This window comes from Ambystoma mexicanum, chromosome 8 (genome assembly GCF_040938575.1).
Source record: "Ambystoma mexicanum isolate Mex_15411 chromosome 8, UKY_AmexF1_1, whole genome shotgun sequence".
NCBI classification, from domain to species: Eukaryota; Metazoa; Chordata; class Amphibia; order Caudata; family Ambystomatidae; genus Ambystoma; species Ambystoma mexicanum.
This window is the reverse complement of record NC_090929.1, coordinates 1,559,868,425-1,559,891,822: the sequence shown is the minus strand read 5'-3', so window position 1 is coordinate 1,559,891,822 and position 23,398 is coordinate 1,559,868,425. Positions and strand designations below refer to the sequence as shown.

Sequence of the window (23,398 nt, the reverse complement as noted above, 5' to 3'; positions counted from 1 at the left end):
TCCCCCAGAAAAGAGATGAACAAGGCTGGGGCCAGGGGGCATCCCTGCTTGAACCCTCGGAATGTTGGTATAACTTCAGAGAGTAAGCCTTGGCGGTTCAGTTTAACTCTCATGGAGGTTTCTGTGTGAAGAGTTTGATGGGTTCCAGTAGTGATGTCGGGCAATTCCAGGCGGACAATTTGGACCATAGCATCTCTCTGTCGACTTGGTTGAAAGCCTGGGTAAGATCTATGAAGGCTAAGAAGACCTTCCCAGAACCTTGCATGAGTTTGCTCTTCAAAATGCTGAGGATCAGAATGTTGACTTGGGTTCTGCAGTTTTTCATGAAGCCCGCTTGGAAAGGGTCATTGCATTCAGCCAATTTAGCCCAAGTTTGGAAGCTCCTTTGTAGAAACGAGCCATAGATCTTTCCGATGGTGTCCAGCAAAGCAATCGGGTGGTAGTTTACAGGAGCCGACCTGTCTCCTTTCTTGTATATGGGGGCAACAACTGAGGTGGACCAAGAGGCTGGAATTGATCTGGACAGGGTACAGTTCTTAAAGACTTGACTAATGAAGGAGGCCCATTTTGACGGGTGGTTTTTCAAGTCGATGTTGGTAATTCCGGCGGGTCCCGGAGCTCTTGATGATTTTAGCCTTTTTATAGCTGACATGATGTCTTCAATGTCGGAGAAGTCCTCCCAAACAGTATAATCCAATGGCGGGACTGTATTGAGAGCATTCGCCTCGGGGGGTTTGAAAATAGAGGAGAAATGAGTTGTCCAGGCAACCTCTGCGACACAGTTTGATGTTGAAGAGGGCATGTGGTTGTTCTTTTTTATCAATTGCCAAAAGGCTCCCGAATTTTTATCTGCCAATTTCTTTAGCATTTCTTCAGCGTCTTGTTGGTATAAGGCTGATCGGTGGAATCTTAGCCAGGATTTGTAGGTTATTTGCTCTAGCAAGTAGGTTTTCACTCCATCACTTGTTTTTAAATTTGCCGCTTGTCTCTTCAATTTCCGGAGTTCTCGCCTTTTGAGTACTAGCTCTAAGTTGTACTCGTGCAGCGGGTTGGCTGAAACCCCTGCTTTCTTTTGTGTATTTGAGTGGTATGGAATTAGCAGAGGTTGGTAGTCTGCTAAATAATTTAAAGGCCCAGATTCTCTGTATTGTTGCCTTTCGTAGTTTCTCGTCAGTTCTCTGATCCTTTCCCTCGTAAGTCTGAGTCGGTTTCCTTGAGCTGTAGGTTCCGGGGCTTCAGACAGGAATTCTCTTGTGCTATGCTCCGATGGCCAGCTGACTTTCAGGATGGTATGGTCGCTAGCAGCGGTCTGTAATATTTCGAATGAAGCCATCCGGGTTAACATGCCCTCTGATGTAAAGTTGTAGTCTATAGTCCCCTTTTGCGCGCCTCTTTCCCAAGACGGGATAAGGTTTGCTGGGAGGAGGGCCTCCTCAATGTTATGAAGGTTTCTGGTATTCATTAGTGTCTGCCATTTCTCCCCTCGGGACTCGGCCTTGATTTTTTCTCTCAGGCAGATAGTTTTTTGTCCCTTTTTTGGGCACATCGCGTTTAGGTCGCCACTTATTATAATTTGCGCCTCTTCTTGGGCTGCTAGAATTCCATCGATCTCTGTTTCGATGATATTAAGAAATTTCTCATCCGTGATAGACTGCGGGTTCCAAAACGTAGTGATTATGGCCAGCCATTGGGTCTCCTTTTGTTTTTTATTTCTGTTTATGTGTTTCTCGGTCTTTGCTTCAGAAGAGGGAGCCCATTCAACAAGCACTGCTAGGTGGTTTTGGGTAGCGGCCAGTCGTTTCTTGATTGTAAGACCAACTCCATTCCGGACTGCTACCAAAAGACCGGAGGACGGACGTCCCAGACGACCCTTGCTGGCAGGCGCAACCATGACAGAAAAGCCATTGATTCCTGGTTTGTCAAAGAGCCATGTTTCTTGTAGCGTTATAATGTCGTATTCCGCAAGGTTGACTTCTCCTGGTCTTGTAAGGTGGTTGAATCCTCTTGTGTTCCAGGACATCATTGTAATCTCAGAGCGATCTTGAGTCATTGTGTGTTGTGAAGCTGCTGAAATTGGAAATTGGATTGTTTCTTTGTTTAGCAGACTCACTGGTGTTGATTGCTATTTTTTCATCGAGGACTTCGGCCCTTTGGGCAACCATGCTAGCAGTTGTTTTATGGGAGCAAATGATGACGAAGTGTTTGAGGATTCTGGGGGTGACCTCACGCTTGTCTCTTCATTTGAGATGACGTTCATGTAATTTCTTAATGTTTTAGATAAACCTTGTAGAACTGGGCTTGTGTTTCTTTCTTCTCTTTCCATCGCCACGGGATTTTGGTTTTCTTTTCTTTTTGGACCTGAGCCCTCTTTGCCGAAGTCAAGTGAGGAGGCCGTCAGTTGGCTTGTAGGTTTGACGTGATTGCGGGTGCTCCAGTTGGTTTCTGTTGCGGATTGATTTTGAGTGGACCGCGAATTCAGCGTGGGATTGGTTTCCTTATCTGCTGTTCTTGTCCATTCTGTGATGGTGTACCCGCATTTGCGGAGGTCGCCAGAGTCGTCTCTTGAACCCCTCCTCACCGCGTGGATTTTGACGTGGAGGAACGCCTTAGCCCTGTGTCCTTTGTGGTAAGGTTCCACTAGCGTTAGGTCTGCCGTTGTCAAGTGTTTTAAGTTTTTAGAGTGTTTCAGAATTTTTAAGACCGTTCCTCTGTTCAATGTTATTGCTTCTGAGTTTTGTGGGATCTGTTCAATCTTGAAAATGATGGACGGAGGGAAGTTTTGCTGAGGTCTGTGGACTCGTGAGGAAAAGTTTGGTCTGTTGGGACTATTTTTTTTTTTTTGGGCTGTAACGTCTTCTTGGACTATCAGGACTTCTTCTGCTTCTTTGCTTGTGGTAGTCGTTATCCGTTGATTCCGCTTATTTTTGGCGGTATTTTGTTGGAGATAGACGGTTTCTCATTTCTTGCGGGCCTATCGGGTTTCTGGGGGTGTTAGCTTGGGACTCTTCCTTGCGGGGGCCACTCTGTCGTCTACGTTTTTTCGGGAGAGGAGAGACCAGCTTTTTGCTTTTTGTTGGCGTTTTTTTGCTTTTCAAAGTGCCAGTTCTGTGGTTCGACTACACTCGTCGGCGATGAGTGGATGGTTAGTATCATCTCTCATAAAGTCCTCTGTTGTGATTGGGGACTTTCTTTGGTTTGCCTGGTTAGAGGTTTCTTCCTGAGAAACACCAGATGGTACTGGTCTCGGAAGTTCGTCATCCTTGTGGACTTTCATTTTAGGCTTGACTGAAGGGTCCGTTTGAAGCGACTGGGGATTTGAATCCTTACGTTCACGGTACTCTGTGGTTTTGTCGGACTGTAGCGACACCTTTGCTGTCTCCACCTTCTTTGGAGACGTAGACACACCATCCACAGTTTTCCTGTGGTTCTGGGATTCGTGCAGTTTAGCAGGTTTCCCTTTTGATTGTAGGTGCCAGGTACTGGGCCCCCGTAACCCAGTTTCCGTCAAAGGTAAGTTAGTTAAGACCGGGAGAGCTGGGAAGGACAGGCTCTTTTTTTGTTTGTTCTGAAGAACAGGAGAGTTGACAGAAGACAACTTGTTGGCCGCCAGTCGTTGGTTGGATGTCAACTGTTGCCCAGATGGAAAGGCGGATTCTGTTTGGGAGCCTTGATCTATGGAATCTTTGATCTCAATGGGTCTCTGGGTTGACTGCTTCGATATGGGGGTCGATCTAGAGGACGTGAGCAGAATTTTATTGAAAAGTTCGGAGTCCAGTTTTTCTTTTGCTGCAATATAACCTTCTAGGTAGATCAGTTTCGTATGAGTCATTGCAAGCAAGGTTGTTTGATCTTTGAGTGAGTCACTTATTGCCTCGTATAGTTTGCCAAACGGGGCAAGGGCGATGGTAATTGCCGACATTAGAGTTGCTATGTCTAGGCGCTTAGGCGGTGATTCTTTCTGAGATTCATCCTGTTCCCGCTCCCCTGGTTTACTTTTTCTTCTTGGTGTCGCTAGGGGCGGTGTCAAGAGGGGGGTTAGGTTTGCTCCCGACTCTTTTTCCTTTCTCTCCAACTTGAGTCCTTAGCGATTGGAGATAAATTCACTTGTTGTGGGGAGAGGCTTTTGGCGGAGTTGCATTTTCGGAGGCGTGGAATAAAGCCGCCGTCCGGGATGACGATCCCTGCCCCTCTGCTCCCTCCAGCACCCCCCTAGCGCGACAGTGAAGTCGAAGCCCGGGACTCCGACCGGGGCCTCCGTGGATTCAGACAGCGAATCACGAGCACCCGTTGATGGCGGCGAAGAAACGGTGAGTGGAGGTCGGTTCGTGGGCTCCATGACGTGACCTTGACGCAGCTGGTGCGCAGCCCCGGCGGACCAACTCAGACCGGCAGGCGAGTCCCTCGCAGTCCACCCTTCGGCAGGCTGCACTGGGGGCGAGCCGGGAGTTTGCACCGCAACGGGTTGCACCGGCTGTGGAGGACCGTCCTTGCAGGGGTCAATATGCCGCTCGATGTAACTTCGATCTTCGTCGGGGTACCCGACTTGGTAGAATCCAAGGCCGAGATTTCTGGAGCAGATGTGGACTGGACAAAGGGAGTAGGAGACCCCGCTCGGACGATCGATGTTTCTGCTGGTGATAACCCGCTGATTGTTCCTGAGGTACTAACACCCTTGGGCTCATTGGTGAGGGATAGAATCAGAGGCGCCAACCTCGAGAGCCTGGGGTTAGTCGGGTCGAAGAGCCCCTGGTTGGCTCTAATCTGTTATGGGATACGCTGGTACTCCGCCACCAGCGCCGGTCTTCCTCCTGGTCCGACGGAGGTTTCAGTACCATAGTTGGGGGGCTGCTCGTCCTGCCCACGGACTGCCACAGACTGCAGCTACTCAACTCTGCTGCCAACTCCGCACACCTCCTGCATAATAACAAGCTGTATGCCTGAATCGAATAACAACTAACAGCAGGTGACTATGACATGTGTAACACAGTGGCAAAATTAAAGACAACTCAAATGAGCACATTCAAGGTATGAGATGCTAAACCGGTTCTGTTCATATTGAATCCTGGTTCTTATTAATCTGGCTTAAGAGTCTGAAACAAAAACTACATTTACTGTACAAGAATACTGAATGAAGTATGTAGGTCTTGAATATCTGAGTCCTTACAGGGCACAACTCAAGAGCTTTCTTCATGCATATCATAGATGGTGTAAAGAAGAAGCATAGTTAGTCCTACATCCCCACAGACCTTCCTCCATACTCTTAGGATATTTCCGGGAGTAGAAAGGGGCTGGAAAATAGGTGTCTCCGTGACATGTAGCTCTCTAGTCAGCCCCCAGCCCTCTAATGCACACAACTAGAAATATTTTATAACAATCAATATGCATATAAAAAGCAAGCTAACACCTTTAAGGACCGGCTGGGGCTAGAAGGGCCCAGCTAACAAAAGTTTATATGTTATGCTATGTTAAAGGTTCTTATACTGCGTGCTGTTGCCACCTGCATGGTTTCTCAGCGCTCTGGTAGATCTGTAAAGCAAGGGGAAAGGGATGGGATAAGTTAGTAGGCCCGAGCAGGAGAAAAGAGCAAGAGAACTGTGATATGCTGTTGGCAGCTTCAGTTCGTTTTACACCGTTCACTGAGCGTAGGTGTTTTTTTCGGTTGGTAGCCGTCATGTGCTGTTGGGCGAGGCCATGTGTGGTTTGGTTTCATTGTTGTGGTGTAGGGAAGTGTGTGCGGTTTGTTGTGCTGTAGCGGTATGGCTGTGTTTAGTTCAGAGTTTGAGAGGTGTATGCATAAGGAAGAGTTTTTTAGTAGTTGGTTTGTGGCAGTACCCTATCCTACCCCCTCTGTTTTGATTGCCAGTGGCACATATCCCTTCCCCTGTCGTACATGCTGGTGTGCTCCAATTACCACTCCTATGATGTGTGCAGAAGTGTGGGTTCTCAACAGGGGTATTTGGTGGCAGAACCCTTTCTACCCCAAGTGTTCAGACCAATTGGCGGCCATATCCCTTCCCCCCTAACAAACCCTGGTGTGCAGCAGCCTCTGCCCCCGGGCTCCTCCAGGGGGGAGGTGCTCCCTGTACACTGTGGCTCATCAGTTTCCGAGATTGGGACACCTCTCGCTCCCCTTTTGTTATTTAAGGCCCTCTATACCTTGTCAAATTAAGTCGGAACCACCTCTCTCCCCTGTTTCTCGTTTGACCCTATATGGGGACTGGTATGCCTAGGTCTCTCTCCCATTCAGGAGAAACACCTATATTTGGGATGCCTGAGTAATGGGAGAAACACCTTAACTTGAGACTGAACAATACATGGAGAAGCACCTACATTCGGGACACCTAAGCAATATGTATTCATGCATAGGAAAGCAATTGCAAGTACCCACCACCCGACAGCCTCCTAAAAGTACACCTTTTCCCTTTCATCATCTCTCTCCCCCACTGACCCTCCTCTCCTATCTCTATTGTAATTTCAGTATTTAGCAAGGTTTTTCTTCCAAACAGATAACCCCCAACACCCAAGACAGCCACATAAACCTTTATGCTTGAATAATGCCTTCCAGCGGGGGCCTCAGATTCTGAGGCAAGTTGTAGATTCCAAGGATATTTGGGGCCCTGAGCCCAGTATGCCCTGTGAGTTAGTGAAACCCAAAATGTAAAGATGACCCTTTGTCCAGGAGCCAGTATAGAGATTGCAGTGCAGGGGTACTGTGGGCAGATGTTTTCAACACAAGGATGTCTGACTGCATGATTTATGACTAATTAAGCCTTCGCCAGTGCCATCTGTGTGCAACCTGAAAACACACATATGCATTCTGGCAGATTACATTTGGTCCGTCATCCTTCAGAAGTTGATCCATTGAGCCTCTTGAAGATCCTCCTTCCCTTTCCTATCAAGCAACATATGGGACTCAATGCCCAGGCAACTCTGCCCAAAGACCAATCACCAAGTCTTCGCAAAACCTCTCAAAACCTGGCTGTTCACTAGACCACAACAGAACAAACTAGCACGACAGCTTATAAAGACCAAACCAGGCAGAACTTTCACCCACTAGCCACCCTGTAACACCCATCCGAACAACACAGATGAACCAGTTGGCCCTGCAACACCAAAGGGATAGACCACACAGGTGTCTAACAACATAACAGCCATCACAAATCTGGATTGGATTGATCAAAGCAGAACCCTCTCAAACCAAGAGGCAATGGAGACTGACCCATTCAGGGCAGCCTCACTGACTTTGCAATATACATGTGCACACAACATTGAAGATTGTAACTCAATCTGATCAGTCTCCCCATCACCCATAAGACACTGACACCACCCCACAACCATCATAAAATGGAACCCAGAACAGCAACAACACCTCATCAGGAAAGGTAACAACCTAACTTGAATTCGACTGGTTTTGCATAACCCTAAATTCTAATAGGACACCCCAGGAGCCCCACACCACCTCCCCTAACTTTACAATTGACTAGCACCTTTAATCTAGCTACAAGGACTATAACCCACATGGCAGATTTATGCTTTCCAGCACCATCCCAACCACATGACCCCTGGGGAGAGGGTCAGAGCTCATTGCACAGCCTGCTACATGTATAGCTTTATCACATAAAATGTGCTCAGCCAGTGGCTCTCCCATATTCCCGGGACACATGCTAAACTCTCAAAGCCACAAATAACCGAGAAGCACACTAGCACTCCTCAGAGCTCTGGTAATTCCGGCCCACACTCATCAATGCCAAACGTTTGATATCTGCCTCTCCCTTGTGGCCACCCCTTCATTTGTTTTGGCAAGACCACACACCAAACGGTCACCACAAATTTCAGAGGTGTGTTATATACTGCCCCTTTACATTACCATTAAGCTTGGTAATAATGCTCATTGCAACACTTAGGTGAGGGAGGTATCTGCCATGAAGCGCAAGATAAAAAAGTGATATTATTATTGTTTTGTTTGTTTATTATTTATAATGCGCGCCAGACCCGAAGGTATCAAGGCGCAGCAGATATAAGGAGACGTTCAGCTTAGTTACAAAGGGACACAAGGTGCAAATCAGGATATACAGGCATAATATACAGAATATACAAGTTAATATACACGTTAAAGGTAGATACATATGGAGCATATAAAGGTGATTAACACAGTACAGGCAGGAACAAGATTTACAGGCAGCTTAATACTATTTACATGAGGCATGAAATGGGGCCAATGTATTATTTGTCGTTGTCTTTGAACCACTTAATGAGATTCTGTCTGAAGTTAGTGGATGTTTGGTCCGCTCTGAGCGGGGGTGGCAGGGAGTTCCAGAGCTGGGCTGTCTTGACCGGGAAGCTACTGCCCCCGATTTTAGATAGTTTGTATCTTGGCACAAGGAGACAGTTGGTATTGCATATTCTGGTAGGCCTACTTGAGGATTTTCAATTAATTCTCTCTGTCAAGTTATTCTTCAGCTTGACACAATAGACCAATATTTGATGGAACATTGTTCTGTGTTTTCTGTTTAAAACACTGAGGAGGTCATTTTAAAACAAAATCGGAATCGCCCAAAGGGGGCCGCTTACGTTTGCACGTACAGGTCCCCTCTGGGCAATTTTCCCCATTTGCACTCTGGAGTGCAAATGTGAAGCATAAAGAGGCAGCTGAAGTGCAAATAGAGTAAACGCTTGACAGGTGGCGTTTACAATGATTTCCTCTGGAAACCAACTGCTTTTTGTTGCTGCAATCATTGGTTTTACACCAGCATGAAAATCTCATGTTTGGGCAAACGCGAGGCAGAAACAGAACTCCTTTACCACCCTTGCCCTCCACCTGCAAAAACAATGAAAATGCCTGATAGCGTGAGCGCAGGCATTAAGAGAGGCGTAACACTATTAGACCTGTGTTTAGAGCCTCCATTTATGCTACAGGGACGTGGAAAATGAGCTCCTGAGTGGGCACTTTAAGGAAGACAGTTGAACGGTGGTCGTATTGGAGATTTAATATGTAATTTTGGCTGGGGTGCCATGCATGTGTTGTAGGTTGGACTATGATGAAGGGGAAGAGTGAGGCTGTGATTGTACACTGTTAATTTCACTTCTTAGGTAATTTGTCAGTGTTTTAAATGAAAGACACACCGCAAAACAGTTGTAAGACTAAATCCCTTTCAAGGTTTCGAGTAGGGCCTTTTTGCAACTGTTGAACATGAGTCAACGTTTTAGGGTACACATTAACTGGATGCAAAACATTTATTATCGTAAACCAAGTCTGAACTTGCATACAGCCACCTTTTCTTAACCATCTTGGAGCAATATATATATGTTTACTTAAACCAGGTTGGCCGGATGACCCTTATTTAATGTGCCACCACTGCGGCCCATTGTTCTTTTTTGGCCCCTGTTTTGCCCCTCCAAATTTTGATATCTAGAGTTGGCACTGCCCACTGTGTGGCCCTTTGGCTGTCCTACCCACAGTATTTTATGTGGAACTCTGCAACAGGTGCTTGGGGGTGCAAGCATGAGGGTGGCGAGTGTAAGCCCCACACAGTAAAAGTGTTACCCTGGCCCATCAATGAGCATTCCGCAAGGTTTTCTTGCATTTGGAGTTTGCCGTGGAAAACAATCTTATATCATAAGTATCTTAAGTAAGTGAAAGTTTCAATAGCATATTTCCAGACTATTAACACCTCACACATGCTTTGCAATGTCATACACTCCTCTCACTTGTATACACTGGTGTACAGGGCTGCATTGCTTGCCAGGAAGGTATGCACTAAATAAATTCTTCTGCACACATACACACATTACATCTGAGTAAAAGGGTTATCCCATGAATCCAAATACTGTGTGGTGTCTAGCAGTGAAAAGGATCTAGCCTAACCCAAAGCCCTCATCCTCATACCCACTGGACAGACAACGTTGTTTCAGAATTAACCAGAACTACAAGGCCTCTGAACCAGAAACCGGTAGCCCCACCACAAATGTTGGGGTCCTTAGCAAAGCAAAAAATTATCCTAAGAATAAAATATGTTCCATCTTGGAACTTGCTCAAGGCCTTTATTTATATGTGTTGAGAGTTTTATAGCACACTGAAAGAATTGCTTCTTTACTTTTTTCACACTGCATCCATTGCAATTGGAAAAACGAAACTACAAGTTCCAGAGTTGTAATGCTTTTAAAATCTAATATTTGTGTCTATTCGAAATGCATTCTGGGTGCAGCAGTGGACATTTTCCTGAAGCCTTAGTGAAGGCTGCATTTTAATGTGAGCTCTGACTACTGTCTACATTCTTTGAATTACTAGAAAAATATATTGTTCCAGTCTGCAGTGTTTCAGGAATTGTTTTGAATAAAGCACCAGATATCGTTGCAGGAGCTGAAAGCAAACTATGTTGTCTTTCACGCTCCCATGGGAAAGGGACCTCTAGGAGTTTTCCATGTGACGTTTCGGCCGAATGCCAGTGGATGCTTGCAACAGGTGAACTTTCTGGAAAAGTACTATCCTGCATTTGTGGGATGTTTAAATTAGGGAGCACCAGATCAGGAGATCAGATGGAGCGTTGATGGAAGGATTGACGGATCACTTCCTAATTGACCGTTAAGGACAAATCTCTCTGTTCGCCTGGTCTGGAGTTCCCTGGTGCATATTTTGGCAGAGAAGAAGAGTTGCAGAAAAGGTGCTTTAACATTGATGTATTACTAACTGTTTTATGTAGTATTTTTAGTGTATTCATTTGTGTAATAAACAGCCATAGAGAGACATTATATCTAGCTGAGTGTGTGATTTATTGCCTTTCAAACATACAATGTGTTCTATTTAGTGTATTGGGGAGAAGAAGAATGACTATATCCATGCACTTTATGGAAAGCAAAACAAGCATGCAATCAGAAGCAAGAGATAGGACTGGTTCGGGGTGTCATGCATGGAACTGGGAAACCTGGCAAGGTGGTATAAGATACCATGCGGTCACGTGCGTATGCTGGGTGGCACATGAAGAAGCAAATCAAGTACACAGGTAACCATAATCCAACTGTATTCCAGGTATGACACCCTATGGGGTCTGCCACCTTTGGCTCACCAGATGCTTTGAACATCAACTCCCATCAGCCCTAGCCAACACAGTCAATGGTGCTGGAACATGGGAGTCGTTTGCAAATCATCTGGAGATTCACAGGTGGCAGATTCATGCCCTGTCCAAAACACCTGTGTTTATACCGCGTTCTTTGCAGATACCCAGACATAGGCTAGTACAAATGGCTGTTTTCAAGAACTTTCGGAATCACATGTACATGCTACACACATACTATTTACGAAGATTATCTGACATCAAACCAAACAATGGCATTTGAATAAAGAAATCAAAATGTAACTCTAGCAAAAATGTGCTCAGCGGTGCAACAGGGGGCAAACCAGGGCAGGCAATGGCGAGATTTGCTCACAGATCTGTGGGAGCAGCAGCAAAGAGGCTGGATGGCTGGACCCACACTTATATCAGAGCGGCGACCCAGCTGCATATACAGCGACTACTCGCGTGGGAAATCCCACACATCGTACACGCACACCCCCGCAGAATCTGTGGGGACATGCATTCTACGATGTAGGGGCAGAAAGTAAATCTGGTTGAAAGCTGGGTGGGTGTTAGCAGCCCCTGACTCAGAGTCTTCGTGTGTCGCTCCCCTAAACCGTGATGATGCTTGCGTTTTCACTTGTCTTCATGGCTCTTATGAATTTACATAACAAATCAATTTAGTAGTTTGCGAATTTTTAAAAACATATTTATTTAGTCATCTTTTTAGACATTTGATCTTGGCCTAGATGAGTATTCACAGGAACTGATTAGGGTTTTATGAATTAGTTTTAATTTCTATTGGGTATTTGTATTTTAAATTTTACTTACTTTTTCTTTATTTGTTGATTTAAGTTAATAGGAATTTGTTCCGTTTTTGTACCATGATTTGGTGCCTTTCAATAAGAAAACATTTTTTTTAAACTCAAACCAAATACATAACAAATGATATTGCAATTTCAATACCTGAGAGTTTGTATATGAATTGCAATGTACAGATGTACTTGTACCAAGATGGTGGAATCAAATGCATGTTGCATTTAAGCCAGTCTTTTCTGTGTTGGTAACTTGTTCAGAGACAGGGTGCATAGCAGGAAAAGGCAGGTGTGGACTGGGAACCAAAGGAGGCCGTGGAACTAAATTTCAAAGTGCCCTATATTACACATTTTCAGCAAGCTCAACCCTTTTCCTATGAGATCATTTGGAAATACGATGGATTACCACACAAAAGAGGCCTTGGGTGCATGTGGGCCTACCGGGAAATCTCCAGAGTTCCCTATAGGGCAGTCCATCCCTGGGAAAAGGCCCAGGAGAAAGCAGATGGGTCGGTCTGTGGGGAGGTTTGCCAGAGAGACACATACATCTGACTGTCTCTGTTTGAGGGATGTTGGCCGACCCTAAATTGGGGAAGACACTACAAAATACTTTCAAGATAGTTGTGCCTGGAAACATATCACACCAGGCCATTAATGAGGTCTGCACAAGATGCTGTGTGGTGGGAGGTGGAGGGTTGTCTATAAAGGATGTCAGGAGTAGCGCTTCGCTTCTACCATTTGCCACTTTCCACAGTGTACACTTTGAGAAACCTTCTTAATATTGTTCTCAGCATGAAATTAAAGAAATCAGGATCTATGTTGTTTCATGTAAGTGAATTACTTTGTTACTTTGTTGTAATTCACTTTGAAGCATTTCCTTAAAAAAATCCCTTTATAGTTGGGATTCCCTTATGTACCTTACTCGCCTCTCATCCCCCAACCCCCCACCTCGTCCGTATACCCCTTAGCCCCAAACATACATATATTAATTACTTTCCCACAAAGTAACTGCATCGAAGTGAATTACAATGAAATAATTCACTTCGATAGAACAACTGAACCGCAAAAAATAGCATTTTAATAATCCTGGATTCTATTTCAAGACAGGAGGCTTCATATTATGCAACCAGTATTTATTACTTGACACCACAGCAGCAAAGAGAAAAAACGTTAGCATAAAAATAAGTTTCTTTTTGTAAACTCAAAGTTTGTGTTTTACCAAAACTTAAAGGGAGTAACTCTGAACTAAGATGGAGGATAGGTCATGCCTTGGCAACAACCAATGGGCATGGACCCTCCAACATATAAGCCGTTTCCTCTAAGACCACATCCTCTTTCTTTGCTGTTGATGCCACGATCTAAATCACTCCCTTCAGTTGTGTAAATGTTACAGGTCGTTGTTGCTACTGCAGTTATTTAGTAACCTTTCCTGTGTAGCCTTTGTTCTGCATTGATTGAGAGTGTTTCCCCTTCTTGTTAAGTAGCACCACCTGCCCACGGTGAGGTACCTCGCTTCCTGTCAGATTGGCCGTGCCACTTTGCCAGGCCCAGTGCTTTTTTCTACCTCATTTGATGAGCACAAGTTACAACTTCACCCTGTGTCGCACCCTGTGTCGCAGTGTGGTACTTTTCCTTTATCAGGGGGGATTTTCTGTTTGATCCCATAGGTAGTTTTTTATCCTATCCTTCTGGGAACATGGTAGTTAGTAAGGGGGGTGAGGGCCCTTCTTCAGCCGATGCGAGTACCCAGGTTAGGCCTTCAAGAAAAAGTGAGAAGTCTGGGTGGTCGCAGAGGATGTCCCAGTCAGGGGATCTGGGGAGGTGTCCTTTTCTGTCCCGGCTTTGGTGAAATGACTAATCCATGATACAATGGACTCTGTGCTTCATGATTTTAATTCCACACTTGCTTCCGCTTTTTTTGATTAATATTTAGTAAACACAAAAACAAACTCTCTATGTATCATCCAAGACTCCTGTGCAGCCTCCAGCAAGTTGGATTAATCCTCAGCATGGAACCGGTGGGTGGGCTGATGCGTGGCACGGCACGTCAATCCCGCTTCTGAATTGTTTCAAGAGGGTAAAATGTACAGAACTATTAACGGGTTCAGGTTGACCATTTTCACCGGGCATGTGTTGGTCAAGCGAGAGCCGGTTGGAAGGCACTTCATGGTGCGTAAAATTCTTAAATCTATTCACATCAAAGTCCCTCGTAAAGCTAGGTACTCCATCTTGTGGGATGTCACTTTGGTCTGGAATTCGTTTCAGTCTTGGCCTGATAATAGCGAGTTAACCTAGCAGAAACTTTTCTCCAAGCTGCCATGTTATTGTGCCTTGTTTCCATCAAACGTGTCAGACATCAGAGCATTGGATGTGGGTAATAAAGTGTTTTCCCCTCAAGAGGTGACATTCTTTATCTTGAAGAGAACAAAATGTATGATTGCATCGGTTTCATACTCTGCTTTTCCAGAGGATTACAAACTGTGTGTGGTGCAATGTTTAAAATGTTTTGAACACAAGACCCTGGGGCTTAGAGCTCCAGGTACCTCTATGCTGCTCATTTCTTACCGTAGACCCCATAAGCCTGTGTCCCCAGCCAGTCTAGCCAGGTGGGTAATTTGGATCATTAAAGAATCGGGTATTGATGGCTCTTCTTTTGGAGGTCATATAGTGAGGTGTGAAATGGCTTCAAAAGTTGCCTTTCTGGGGGAAAGCTTGGAACACATTTTAAAAGCAGCTGACTGGTCCACGTTCAAGACCTATTATCACAAGCATATTCAGCATGTGGCTATAGATGAAATGCAAGGGGTTTAAACGTGTGTCATATGAAACCTCCTATCTTGAAATAGAATGAATAATCCCCCTCACTAATGTGAGAGGGGGTTTAGAATCTATTAAAGACAAGGAGGCGAGCATTATCTCTCCCACCCACCCTTGTCTTTTTGTTTTTCATGCAGCTTCTGGTTGACAGGCTTTTGGTTCAGAGAAGTTCTAGGAGCGTTGAAGAGAGCGTTGGTGCAAGTAAAATCTCCGATTTGGTTGCTGGTTCGGATTCGCCGTTACAGTGTTTGTTTCTCCAGGATGGTGCCTGTCATGGGGCAGCTACAGAAGAGGATGTGGTCTTAGAGGAAAAGGCTTATATGGTGCAGGGTCCCTGTCTATTGGTTGTTGGAAGGGCATGACCTGTCCTCCATCTTGGTTTGGGGTTACTCTGTTTGAGACACTTATTGTTATGTTAACGTTTTTTTCTTTACTGCTGTGGTGTCAAGTAGTGAAGATCAGTTGCATAATACGTGCCTCCTTGTCTTTCTAAACCCCCTCTCATGTTATTGAGGGGGGTTATTCCTTGTCAGCACAGATCCTAACATAGCACACAGCATTTTCTTATGATCTTAAACTTTACAAACTGTGTTTCAGAGGTTTAGGTCTTCTTGGTGGAAAATATTTGACCTTTTCCAATTTCACCTAATTTATTTTGGTCGTTTTCTTGGTCAGAAATGCAGGGGAGAACCCCCTTATTTCCCTCCACCTTAACCTATTGAATTACCCCCTCCATATATTTATTTTTACTTAATTTGACCAAGAAAAAGATTTTTAATAATCACTCAAATCGAAAAGGTCAAATGTTTTTCGATCAAGTATGCTAATACCGTTTCAGAACTAGACTTTTGTGCAGCGCAAGTTATGAGTCGCCGCAAAGATGCACCTCACGAACAGAATAGGCTTGCAATAAAAAGGTCTGCGATGTGCAACAGGCCTACAGCCTGCCCCATAACGTTACTATATAATGCGGTTTATGGGGCTACGGAAGGTCTGCCCATGGCGCCAATAGCAAGCGGAGAAGGTTTCCATATTGGTGTCAAATTTGCCAGGAGATCTCTGATGCAGACAGCCTGGCTTGATGGAACAGCGAGAACGTTTTCAAAGTTTCTAAAAACATTCATCCAAACTATTCAGAGAACAACTACACTGTGGATGGTGGGGTTAGCATGAAGAGTGCTTCTAGTTATATGGACACCCATGTATTCTGGGCTCTGTATTGTACTTGAGTAGAGTGTGGCCATGAGAAGTTTGCAAGCATTTTGTGTGCCACGTGTTCTTGTCACATGAACAGGGGCCCAGCCAGTCATGCTAAGCAAAATCTCCAAGACACTGGTCCAAGACACTGTCTTAAGGCGCAGGGCTGGCACAAAAGGGAAAAGGAATGTTATGAGCGTTCCATTAATGGCTGCTTGGGTTAGTATGAGGGCTTTAAGTGGTCTGGGATGGAGCCCTGTCAATTTTCAAAAAGTACTCCTGAACCAGGGCTCGACTGGACTCTGCCCGACTAAACCTAGAGGCTCCAACCCCCTGAGGCAGCCCTTTTGATTCTAAAAAAAGGTGAGACAGGACTCCAAAAAGTATAATAGAAGTGGTTCCCCCTCCCATTTTGTTCCTAAATCCGGGGCGCCGACCCGCAAGTAGCCCTTTAACCACAGAAATATTTTGAGTTAAAGGGCTTGGCTGCCTCAACCTGCCGAATTTGAAAGCAAAGCAAGTTCTAGCCCCACCCACCTGCATTTAGCATTTAGGCCATGTCCCCTTACTAGAATCCCCCCGGATTCTTCTTCCCACTTAAAGCACCTGTGAGTATCCCCACCTTGGTCAGCTACTGTTCTGAGCAATGTCATTGGTTGTCTCAGTCCCCCTTCTGATAGCTGGGTTATGCTGTTCTGGCATTAGTACTCCCATCGCATACAAAAATTACCACCACTTAGTATATCCATAACTACTCACTTGAGCTATGATAAGGAGACCAGGGAAAACTGGGACAGGTAGATAGTGCTGTCTTCGCTGCAAGGAGATGCTCTGTCAGTGGGACTCCAAAGTAGAGCTGAAAGAACAAAAAGAGAAGCTGTTACCACCCAGCGTGTGCAACAAATGCACAGTGCCACCGGAGGCATGACACATGTTCACTTTCAGGTGTGCACACAAAAAAGCACACACACTCCTTCACCCCACAAATCACACCAATCAATTACACCAATATACAAAGAAAAACACTTTGACCCCAATAAAATTATTTATTATACGTGCGCACAAACACACACATGCACACTGTATGTATATGTTTACTATAGATGATACTGTTTCCTTATGGTAAAATATCAATAAAGCGATGTTATGTAACTGGATCCTGCTACACATGCTACCATGGAAGCCAAAGAGGAAACCAAAGGCAAAGGCGGAAGTCCAAGAACCATGAATAGAAGAGGGGTACCTTTACTTTTCGGAGATATTGGGACCCACAAAAAGGGCCCTTGTGTCTTACTGCTTTTGCCTGCTGTGCTGTATGGGGTCAGGACAATTGGGACAAAGAATTCAGAGACAAGGCGGTAGGTGTTAAGTTCAGTGGGGTCAACCCTGAGTCCTGTGGGGGGAGGGGGAGGTCTTGGTCTTCTATCTTCATCTGTAACTGACTCAATACTCTTCATGTTTAAAGGAGCTCAGGCAGGTGTAGCGTTCCATACCCTGATTGTGGAGACCAGTGTGCTCAAGTTAGAAAATGGCTGTCAACTGAATGAACACCTAAATAGAGAAAATGATGGCAAAGTATTGGAAAAGAAATACAGAAAAGATGGTGGGGGTGAGTGTGGTCAGTTGTCCAGAACACATGAAATAACGATGGTGGAGTTGGGATCCAAATTGTTGTGTGGCCTGTTAGTTGAAGAGTCAAAATGTAAGCAGAGAAGAGGATTTGAGCAGCAGCTATCTGTTAGAGTGTCTGTTAGGATACTACAGACCACAGTTCAGGTAGAGACGGAAAGTTAAAGGAGCAAGCGATTGTAATTTTGCCTCCTATCAGCATGATTGTGGAAAGTGAATGTCAAGTCTCAAGGTCCATCTAGGCTTGCGTTGATGATAGCGACTGTCAGGAGCTCTCTGCAGATGTTCCCGACAGTGGAGAATTGCTTGCATGGCTCTCCTGGCATACCTAAGATACAGACACCTTGAGGCAGGTAGCGCAGCTGTTGTCCCATCTCTGCAGAATCTGGCTCTTCAGTGCAAATACTGGGATGGCCATCCACAGCCGCGAGTGCTGCATTGATGTTTTCTGTTTCAGGAGGATCACACTGGCTGATGCAGAGGATCCACAGTGTGCCTGCAATGATCTAATGTGTGCCTGCCTTTTCTACCCAAGGAAAACACATACATAATCCATTTTAGAGCATTTCTTGTCACCCCGTACCAATTTTCCATCTCAGTGTATGGTGTCATGTTCGAATGCATCATATGCATTTGAAAGGCAAAGAAAGACCAGGAATGCATATTGGTCTGCATTCATGATACTTTATGGCGTGCCTACAGACCAAAGAACACACACAGTATCTCTGTCAACAAGAAGCTTCGGATAAAGGATAGAGGCATTGATGTCTTCATTAACTACAAGAGACAGCGTAGGAGTTCCTCAATATAAGGTTGCTTTAACTGTTCCATCTACTGTAGATTACACAGTGGTTTCCTGTGTGATGTCTGTGAAAAAGAATGTTGTGACATTTCGACGCCAAGTAGTCAGCGACAATTTGTCAGTTGTTGGAATAAGCAAGCAGAGAGCACAAAACAAGCTAGCTGCATTAACGGTTTAAGGGTCTAAGCACTTGTGATGTGGTGTATGCAGTGCTTAATTTGTCAAAAATAAATATGTGTCAGGGCCCAAATATGTTCAAGCACATCATGGGACACATCAGAGCAGGTAAAACCTGGCCCACTACTGCCACCATCCACCATCCACACCAGTGCCCCAATGTCTCAGCATATTTCGGGTAAAACCTTCAACTGCTAGCGGCTATTGCGGATGATGGATGATGGATGTGTTGGGGTGTTCAGGAGGGGTTCCCATCATTATGAAGGGTTTATGTTGTGTGCACTAAATTGATGACTGGGGTTCCGGCATACTGAGTGCGATGTTGCAATTTCATATGTATTGAGTGTAGTTAATTGTGGATGAGATATGTTGCTTTTAGTGTTACTTTTTGTTCAGAACTGATACATATTAGCTTGCATGCGTGCAGAAAGATAGCGTATTACATCCACCAAATGTAAATACATAAATACACATTAATGTAAATACATGGGGAATTCATGAATCTCAATATAAGTGGCCTTTTCACAATGAATCAAAACACTGTGGTTCGGGCTCTCCTGCAAAATGCACTTTGACTTCTAAACAGGTTTTCAGATGGCAGAAAACAGGTGAATGAGTAATTTCAACATTTGGGGTCAGCAGCTGCAGAAATAGCCTTGTTGTTGTTATGGCCTGATAAGTCTCATAGATAGTATATATTATCTCCTGCTGCTTGAGAGCGTGACCAAAGGAGTTTTGTTAATTATTTTGGTCAGTAGTAAAACACAGGGTAAACTAGTGCCTAAAGCTATTTAGGAGTTTCAAAAGTGTGATAAAGTCGGAGTTTGTAAAGATTGGAAAGTTTCAAGGGAACAGTGACCTTGGGAATTAGATAGCATCACAAACAGACAAATCATTCACCCAGCCTCCTCATATCACAGGAAATATCCATGCGAGCCATGTGCAAATCAAGAGTTAGGGTTTCAATGTCTGAGGCCAGTTATTGCTAGTAATGAATTATGTTTTCAATGCCAATGTTTAAGCAAGTGTTGTCATCATGACCTTCTACAGACAATTCATAGGAAGAGGTGTGTTATGAATATAATCTGAAGATAATTATTGAGATAAACCTAACCAAGGAAAATGTAGGAATTGGGAAAAGATGGAATTTCTTTGAAGGGGGTCGTGTCCAATCATGTTTTGGGGTGGATTGCAATAAAGTATTTTGGGAGTGTTTTAGCTGTTGCAAAACTGTATAAAAGATGTGAACTGATGTGGTTGTTTGAGACTTGGGTTAGTTTGGTCCTGCAACACCATCTAACTGCTCCCCAGAACATTGTACAATAAACATGCTTTATGTACAGCCGTGTACTCACTTCTTAGGTGGGGGGCATGTTTGGGTTAAGGTGATTGAAGGCCCATCCGCACAGATCCACTACCCATGGCAGAGGTGCAATTACAGATATCAATCGACATAAAATAACATAACATACTACTTTAAGGCGAATGTTTGAGTGATTCTTGGAACACATCATCACTGTTAACATTTTACTCTGATTCAATAGGCAGCAAGTGGAACATGTTGACCCTCTATCCACAGAAAACAAAGTAAACATGCTTTGATCCTGTGCTAAATTAATTGACAGATGCAGGAAAAATCATTGCTGAACTGATGAACTTGCCAGTCAAATACAGTAGCGGAATTGTTGTGTATAGTTGGGTGCTCATGGCAGACACTCCCCTGAGGCAGTGACCTTTTCCCTGTGTTGGTGCTGCTGGCTGGTCACTGTCCACTCATAGTCAGTCCACACTGTAGGAGCAGACCCGCACCATTGTTTTGCAAGATAACTTCAGCACCCATCATTGTCACCTTCCAACTAGTCATCCATGAAAACTAGCACTGTCCTGCCCATCTGGGTCATTAGTTTCAGGAATAACAGTGAACCGGCCCAGAATGAAGAGGCTGCGTCCAGTGCACACTGTTGCTCCTTGTTATGTGACAACTACTGAATGAGAGTTAAAAGAATATAGTTTTGGAAAAACCACATCATAATCAGACTGAGTCTGAGAAAATAAGTGCCGGGCCTCGGCTCAGAAATACGTGCTGGGGCTGAGCCCTGGCAAACACCCCCACAAATGAAGCACTGGTGTTAAGGCTGTACTTTGCAAGTTCAAATTCCAGCTGTCCTTCATCCTTCAGAGATCGATAAAATGAAAATCATTAAATTTGGTAATAATAACAGGTACTTAGAATAATACATCACTTAGAAGCAGGAAGAATACGGCATGACGAGCTATGTAATACACCTATTTTAACTAAAATGCTTTTAAAGTGCCACCGGGTTTCACCTAGTAAGACGTATTGTAGATGTGCCAACTTGTATCCGGGAGTCTGCAGCTGCACTTCAAATAAGGACACACATATAAAGAGCCTTAATTTCGGAACTTGGAGCTTCTATGAAGGAGAATAAATCAACTCCACTAACATTGTTCCTTTTTCATCAACATTAAAGGGCCTGCAGCTTCATAAGTTTTAATCCCCCTCGTGTTCTGCGACTTCAAAGACACCAGTCAAGAAGTGTGCGTGCAGTGTGTATTGCATTCAGTTTCCATGGCGGAAGGCTCTATGCCATTGTGAAGGGTGTCGGCGGTATCTGTATTGTGGCCACAGCTGGCGCAACACTTCTTTCTAAATAGGCCACGTATTGCTTTGCCTGGGTTTCTTGACAGGGCAGCAGCCTTTTGAAAAGGTTCAAAGAACCAGCGCCTACAATCGCGTTATATTGATTCAACGGTTTGCTTTTAAGGACATATGAAAGGCCTCCCGTGGCTTGGTCTTGGAACCTCAAGGCCTGGGTTCTCGTCAAAATGAAAGGCATTTCTTAAGCATTGACTAAGCAAGCAAACTGATTCCAAAATGTCTTCATCGTGCATTTACTCAGCTCTGTCCAGGCAAGGCTTGCTCAATGTTTAGGAAATAAGTCATCTGCGTGTCTTGGGAACTCTGTTTTTTAACATCCCAAGAGCTCAAGAAACGTTAAACAAGCATTTCCCTTTGCCTAAGGGAGGATTGACTCTAAAAACAGTGTGATTCTGTGCACTTCATATGAAAACTTCCCGAATATTTATTGCATTTATTTATTAATTTTATTTTTTCATTTATAGCAGCGCACCGAACCCTGAGGCATCAGGGCGCTAGTTACAGTTGCATATTAGGTTACATAGGCAGATATGACAGTCGTTCGGTTAGGCAACAGTTACACCTCCTCCCCATCACATCCTGGCTTCCGTCACCTCATGTGCCGTGCTGCATGGTCTAGAATCTCCGCCTATAATACATGTTCTATGTAAAGTGTTGCATAGAACACTCTGCTGCTCCTTTAAGCTATATGTCCGCTATCTATCCAATAGCAGAACAAAAATATACTACAGTGCTGTGGCTTTTAAATGCAAAACAAATGGCTTCACCAGATATGCGTTCTCACGGCCGTCTCCTTATTCAATGCTTTAGCGGGTGGAAGTGAAATAATGAGCGTTTTAAAGTACAATGTTGAGAGATTTATGAGGCAGTATAAAAACAAAGTGTGCTGGCAGCAATAGGTCCTGGAATGCAGGTTGCATGCCTGTGCGACCTGCTGTTGCTACCCCTTCATCGGCGCTAGTTAATGAGTGCCGAGCTTGTATATGGCGGCAGCTAAATGATGGGCGCTCCTTGACATTGAACTCAAGGAGAACTGTTAAAAAAAAGCTGTGTTCTAGGCGAAGGTCAACGTGTTTCAAAATCAGTTACCTCCAGAGAGTTTTTGATTTGAGGCTTGACTAGGACCTAGAGTCTCAGGAAGGGACCTAACACGCACGCAGTCATCTCTCTCTCTCTCTCTCTTTCTCTCTCTTTCTCTGTCTCTCTATCTCTCTCTCTTTCTCGTTCTCTCTCGTTCTCACTTTCTCTTTTTGTCTTTCTCTCTCTCTCTCTCCCTTTCTCTCTCTTTCTCTCTTTCTCTTTCTCTCTTTCTCTCTTTCTCTCATCTCTCTCTCTTCTCTCTCTCTCTTCCTCTCTCTCTCTTCCTCTCTTTCTCTCTCTTTCTCTCTTTCTCTCTCTCTTCTCTCTCTCTCTTTCTCCCTTTCTCGTTCTCTCTCTCTCTCTCTCTCTCACTCTCTCCCTTTCTCTCTTTCTCTCTTTCTCTTTCTCTCTTTCTCTCTTTCTCTTTCTCGTTTTCTCTCTCTTTCTTATCTCTCTCTCTCTTCTCTCTCTCTCTTTCTCTCTCTTCCTCTCTTTCTCTTTCTCTCTCTTTCTCTCGTTTTCTCTTTCTTTCTCTTTTTTCTCTTTCTCTCTCTCTCTTTCTCTCTGTCTCTCTCTCTCTCTTCTCTCTCTTCTCTCTCTCTCTTCTCTCTCTCTTTTGCTCTTTCTATCTCTCTTTCTCTTTTTTTCTCTTTCTCTCTCTCTTTTTTCTCCCTCTTTCTCTCTCTCTCTCTTTCTCTTTCTCCCTCTCTCTTTCTCTCTCTCTTTCTCTCTTTCTCTTTGTCTCTTTCTCTTTGTCTCTTTCTCTCTCTCTCTCTTTCTCTTTTTCTCTTTCACTCTCTCTCTTTCTCTGTCTTTCTCTTTCTCTCTCTCTTTCTCTCTCTCTCTTTCTTTCTCTCTCTTGCACTCTTTCTCTTTTTCTCTTTCTCTTTCTCTCTCTTTCTCTTTTCCTCTTTCTCTTTCTCCCTCTCTCTTTCTCTCTCTCTTTCTCTTTGTCTCTTCCTCTCTTTCACTCTCTCTTTCTCTCTTTCTCTCGCGCTCTCTCTCTCTTTCTCTCTCTTTCTCTTTCTCTTTCTCTCTCTTTCTCTTTCTCTCTCTCTTTCTCTCTCTTTCTCTCTCTTTCTCTCTCTCTTTCTCTTTCTCTTTTTCTCTTTCTCTTTCTCTCTCTTTCCCCCTCTCTCTTTCTCCCTCT

General features: G+C 44.4%; 1 protein-coding gene across 2 annotated transcripts in view; it reads right to left on the bottom strand.

Moving 5' to 3' along the window:
- ADD3 (adducin 3) overlaps positions 1-23,398 on the bottom strand; it is a 1,740,558-nt gene that overhangs the window by 1,401,433 nt on the left and 315,727 nt on the right. For both annotated transcript variants that reach the window (XM_069611763.1, XM_069611762.1), the window contains exon 2: positions 16,640-16,736. The gene's annotated coding sequence lies outside the window, so the exon portion shown is untranslated. The remainder of the gene's footprint in view (positions 1-16,639; positions 16,737-23,398) is intronic.